The 6,206-nt window shown below is 38.2% G+C and overlaps 1 non-coding gene across 1 annotated transcript; it reads right to left on the bottom strand.

Annotated features, from left to right (window-relative positions):
- Nucleotides 1-3,619: 3,619 nt before the first annotated feature.
- LOC148576479 (small nucleolar RNA R71) lies at nt 3,620-3,727 on the bottom strand. Its single transcript, XR_015903217.1, has one exon. It is a non-coding gene; the product is annotated as a small nucleolar RNA R71 (small nucleolar RNA).
- Nucleotides 3,728-6,206: the final 2,479 nt, after the last annotated feature.

Below are 6,206 nucleotides of genomic sequence, written 5' to 3'. Positions count from 1 at the left end.
TTCACTTATGTATTTTCAACGGTAGAGTTTCTACACTCCATAGATTAAGGTGTGGAGCTCTGCTGTTCCTCAAAGATTAATGCAAAGTACTTCTGTTTTCTATTCAATTCATCTTATTTCGCTTCTAAGATATCCATTCGCACCCAAGAACGTGAGGAAGGTGATGATTATGTGTGACGCTCATCACCATTCTCCCCTATGAACACGTGCCTGACAAACACTTTCGTTCTACATGAAATAAGCTAGAATGAATATCTCTTAGATCTCCTAACCAGAATCTTCGTGGCGTAAGCTAGAATGATGGCGGCACTCAAGAGAATCCGGAAAGTCTAAACCTTGTCTGTGGTATTCCGAGTAGGATTCAATGATTGGATGACTGTGACGAGCTCCTAACTCGCGATTGCAGGGCGTTAGTGACAGACGCAAAAGGATAGTAAATCCTATTCCAGCATGATCGAGAACCGACAGATGAATAGCCGTGCCGTGACAGGGTGCGTGAGCATATTATTCACTGAGAGGATAAGATGAAGCCATTGACAAGGGTGATGCCTCCAGACGATTAGCCGTGCCGTGACAGGGCATTGGATCATTTTCCCGAGAGATGACCGAAAGTAGCCATTGACAGTGGTGATGTATCACATAAAGCCAGCCATGGAAAGGAGTAAGACTGACTGGATGAAGATAGCAGGAAAGCAGAGGTTCAGAGGAACGAAAAGCATCTCCATTCGCTTATCTGAAATTCTCACCAATGAATTACATAAGTATCTCTATCCCTATTCTATTATTTATTATTCAAAAACTCCATGATTATTTTATATCCGCCTGACTGAGATTTACAAGGTGACCATAGCTTGCTTCATGCCAACAATCTCCGTGGGATTCGACCTTTACTCACGTAAGGTATTACTTGGACGACCCAGTGCACTTGCTGGTTAGTTGTATCGAAGTTGTGACAATTATGAATTAAGATCAGAGCACCAAGCTCTGGAGCCATTACCAGGATTTGTTCGAGCCTGGAGATCACAATTTCGTGCACCAAGTTTTTGGCGCCGTTGCTGGGGACTTAATTGTTCCTGTTTGGCGCCAAGAATCGTCTGAGATCCCAATCCCGGCAACAACACCAAGTTTTTGGCGCCGTTGCCGGGGATTGTTTGAGTTTGGACAACTGACGGCTCATCTTGTTGCTCAGATTAGGTAATTTTCTTTTCGTTTTCTTTTCAAAAAAATTTTCAAAAATATTTTCAAAAATCTCTCATCTGTTTTTGAAAAAAAATAAAAAAAAATTAAAAATGTTTTCAAAAAAAATTTTATTCAAGATTTTTAAGAATGAATTCTAGTGTTTCATGAAGCATGTGAAGCCTGGCTGGCTGTAAAGCCATGTCTAAATTCTTTTGGACTGAGGCTTCCAAACCATCAGAGGTAAGTTACATAATTGATAAATGATGAGCAGCAATTTGTTATCAAGATCAATATACTCTGGTGTTAAATGCTGAAGCTTGGCTGGCCATTGGCCATGTCTAGTGTTTTGGACTGGAGCTTTCTTTGAAAGCTTGGCTGGCTAGTGAGCCATGTCTAATTCCTGGACTGAAGCTTTAGACTAACATGGCAAGATTCCTGGAATTCATATTAAAAATTTTGGAATCCTTATTTTTTCTTTTTCAATTAATTTTCGAAAAAAATACAAAAAAATTAGAAAATCATAAAAATCAAAAATATTTTTCTGTTTCTTGTTTGAGTCTTGAGTCATGTTATAAGTTTGGTGTCAATTGCATGTGCATCTTGCATTTTTCGAAAATTCATGCATTCATAGTATTCTTCGTGATCTTCAAGTTGTTCTTGGTAAGTCCTCTTGTTTGATCTTGATGATTTTTTGTTTTGTGTCTTTTCATGTTTATCATATGCATTCTTGAATTCTTAGTGTCTAAGCATTAAAGAATTCTAAGTTTGGTGTCTTGCATGTTTTCTTTGCATTAAAAATTTTTCAAAAATATGTTCTTGATGTTCATCACGTTCTTCATAGTGTTCTTGGTGTTCATCTTGACATTCATAGCATTCATGCATGCATTCATTGTTTTGATCTAAAAATTTCATGCATTGCATCATTTTTCTTGTTTCTCTCTTGCATCATAAAAATTCAAAAATCAAAAAAATATATCTTTCCCTTTTTCTCTCATCAAATTCGAAAATTTGAGTTGACTTTTTCAAAAATTTTTAAAATCTAGTTGTTTCTTATGAGTCAAATCAAATTTCAATTTGAAAATCTTATCTTTTTCAAAATCTTTTTTTTCAAAAATCAAATCTTTTTCAAAATTCTTAGTTATTTTCGAAAATTCCAAAAATATTTTTCAAAAATCTTTTTCTTATTTTTATATCAAATTTTCGAAAATAACATAATCAATTAGTGTTTTCATTCAAAAAATTTGAAGTTTGTTACTTACTTGTTAAGAAAGATTCAAACTTTAAGTTCTAGAATCATATCTTGTGATTTCTTGTGAATCAAGTCAATAATTGAGATTTTAAAAATCAAATCTTTTTCAAAACTAATTTCAATCATATCTTTTCAAAAATATCTTCTTATCTTATCTTTTTCAAAAATATCTTTTCAAAATATCTTTTCTAACTTCCTAACTTCCTATCTTTTCAAAATTTGTTTCAACTAACTAACTAACTTTTTGTTTGTTTCTTAACTTTTTCAAAACTACCTAACTAACTCTCTCTCTCTAATTTTCGAAAATATCTTCCCTCTTTTTCAAAAATTTCTTTTTAATTAACTAATTATTTTTATTTTTTATTTTTGATTTCAAAAATTTTCGAAAATTACTAACATTTTTCAAAAACCATTTTCGAAAATCACTAACTCTTTTTCAAAATAATTTTCGAAAATGATCCCTCCCCCATCTCATTCTATTTATTCATTCATATCCTAACATCTCATCTCACCTCTCTTCCTCACATCATCACCAAATTCGAACCCCCTCCTCTATCTGTGTTCGAATTTCTTCTTCTTTTCTTCTACTAACAATAAGGAACCTCTTTACTGTGACATAGAGGATTCCTCTTCTTTTCTTTTTCTCTCCTCTTTCTTATGAGCAGGGACAGAGAAAAAGGCATTCTTGTTGAAGCTGATCCAGAACCTGAAAGGACTCTGAAGAGAAAATTAAGAGAAGCTAAATTACAACAATCCAGAGACAACTTGAGTGAAAATTTCGAACAAGTAAAGGAGATGGCAGCCGAACCCAACAACAATGCAAGGAGAATGCTTGGTGACTTTACTGCACCTAATTCCAATTTACATGGAAGAAGCATCTCCATTCCTGCCATTGGAGCAAACAACTTTGAGCTGAAACCTCAGTTAGTTTCTCTGATGCAGCAGAACTGCAAGTTTCATGGACTTCCATCTGAAGATCCTTTTCAGTTCTTAACTGAATTCTTGCAGATATGTGATACTGTTAAGACTAATGGAGTAGATCCTGAAGTCTACAGGCTCATACTTTTCCCTTTTGCTATAAGAGACAGAGCTAGATTATGGTTGGATTCTCAACCAAAAGACAGCCTGAACTCTTGGGATAAGCTGGTCACGGCTTTCTTAGCCAAGTACTTTCCTCCTCAAAAGCTGAGCAAGCTTAGAGCTGATGTTCAAACCTTCAGACAGAAAGAAGGTGAATCCCTCTATGAAGCTTGGGAAAGATACAAACAGTTGACCAAAAAGTGTCCTTCTGACATGCTTTCAGAATGGACCATCCTGGATATATTCTATGATGGTCTATCTGAGCTATCAAAGATGTCACTGGACACTTCTGCAGGTGGATCCATTCACCTAAAGAAAACGCCTGCAGAAGCTCAAGAACTCATTGACATGGTTGCTAATAACCAGTTCATGTACACTTCTGAAAGGAATCCTGTGAGTAATGGGACGCCTATGAAGAAGGAAGTTCTTGAAGTTGATACTCTGAATGCCATATTGGCTCAGAATAAAATATTGACTCAACAAGTCAATATGATTTCTCAGAGTCTGAATGGAATGCAAGCTGCATCCAACAGTACTCAAGAGGCATCTTCTGAAGAAGAAGCTTATGATCCTGAGAACCCTGCAATAGTAGAGGTGAATTACTTAGGTGAACCTTATGGAAACACCTATAATCCATCATGGAGAAATCATCCAAATATCTCATGGAAGGATCAACAAAAGCCTCAACAAGGCTTTAATAATGGTGGAAGAAATAGGTTTAACAATAGTAAACCTTTTCCATCATCCACTCAGCAACAGACAGAGAACTCTGAACAAAATACTTCTAATTTAGTAAATTTAGTCTCTGATCTATCAAAGGCTACTGTGAGTTTCATGAATGAAACAAGGTCTTCCATTAGAAATTTGGAAGCACAAGTGGGCTAGCTGAGTAAAAGGATCACTGAAATCCCTCCTAGTACTCTCCCAAGCAATACAGAAGAGAATCCAAAAGGAGAGTGCAATGCCATTGAATTAATTACCATGGCCAAACCCACAAGAGAGGAGAAGGACGTGAATCCCAAGGAGGAAGACCTCCTGGGACGTCCAGTGGTCAATAAGGAGCTTCCCTCTGAGGAACCAAAGGACTCTGAGGCTCATCTAGAGACCATAGAGATTCCATTGAACCTCCTTATGCCATTCATGAGCTCTGATGAGTATTCCTCTTCTGAAGAGAATGAGGATGTTACTGAAGAGCAAGCTGCCAAGTTCCTTGGGGCAATCATGAAGCTAAATGCCAAATTATTTGGTATTGAAACTTGGGAAGATGAACCCCCCTTGTTCACCAATGAACTAAGTGATCTGGATCAACTGACATTGTCTCAGAAGAGACAGGATCCTGGAAAGTTCATAATACCTTGTACCATAGGCACCATGATCTTTAAGGCTCTGTGTAACCTTAGTTCAGGGATAAACCTCATGCCCCTCTCTGTAATAGAGAAACTGGGAATCTATGGGGTGCAAGCTGCCAAAATCTCATTAGAGATGGCAGAAAATTCAAGAAAACAGGCTTATGGACAAGTAGAGGAAGTGTCAGTAAAGGTTGAAGGCCTTTATATCCCTACTGATTTCATAGTCTTGGATACTGGAAAGGAAGAGGATGAATCCATCATCCTAGGAAGACTTTTCCTAGCCATAGCAAGAGCTGTGATTGATGTGGACAGAGGAGAACTAGTCCTTCAATTGAATAAGGACAACCTTGTGTTTGCAACTCAAGGATCTCTCTCTGCATCCATGGAGAGGAAGCATAGAAAGCTTCTCTCAAAGCAGAGTCAAACAAAGCCCCCACAGTCAAACTCTAAGTTTGGTGTTGGGAGGCCACAACCAAACTCTAAGTTTGGTATCAAACCCCCATATCCAAACTCTAAGTTTGGTGTTGGAAGGTCTCACCAAAGCTCTGCACATCTGTGAGGCTCCATGAGAGCCCACTGTCAAGCTATTGACATTAAAGAAGCGCTTGTTGGGAGGCAACCCAATGTTTATTTATTTATTTTCATTGTTTTTCATGTTTTATTAGGTTCATGATCATGTGGAGTCACAAAATAAACATAAAAATTGAAAACGGAATCAAAAATAGCAGAAGAAAAATCACACCCTAGAGGAAGCATCTGTTTGGCGTTCAACGCCAGAACAAAGCATGATTCTGGCGCTGAACGCCCAAAATGGGCAGTATCTGGGTGCTGAACGCCCAAAATGGGCAGCATCTGGGCGCTGAACGCCAGAATTGCACCCTGGAGAAGAGCTGGCGCTGAACGCCCAGAACAAGCATGGTTCTGGCGTTCAACGCCAGAAATGGGCAACAAATGGGCGTTGAACGCCCAGAGTTGTGTGCAAGGGCATTTTACATGCCTAATTTGGTGCAAGATTGTAAATCTTTGAACACCTTAGGATCTGTGGACCCCACAGGATCACCTCAGGATCTGTGGACCCCACAGGATCCCCACCTACCTCCACTCACTTCTTCTCACCCCTCTTTTACACAATCCCATATCCACTCTTCCCCAAAATCCTTCACCACTCACATCCATACACCCACCTACCTTCAAAATTCAACATCTCTTTCCCACCCAATCTCACCCATATGGCCGAATACACACATCCCTCCATCTCCTCCATATCTTCTTCTTCTTCTTCTATTCTTTCTTCTTTTGCTCGAGGGCGAGCAACATTCTAAGTTTGGTGTGGTAAAAGCATAGCTTTT

Source organism: Arachis ipaensis, chromosome B1, assembly GCF_059453495.1.
Source record: "Arachis ipaensis isolate K30076 ecotype BB chromosome B1, ASM5945349v1, whole genome shotgun sequence".
NCBI classification, from domain to species: domain Eukaryota; kingdom Viridiplantae; phylum Streptophyta; class Magnoliopsida; order Fabales; family Fabaceae; genus Arachis; species Arachis ipaensis.
Note: the sequence above shows the minus strand (reverse complement) of the source record. Positions and strands in the feature narration are given on the sequence as shown.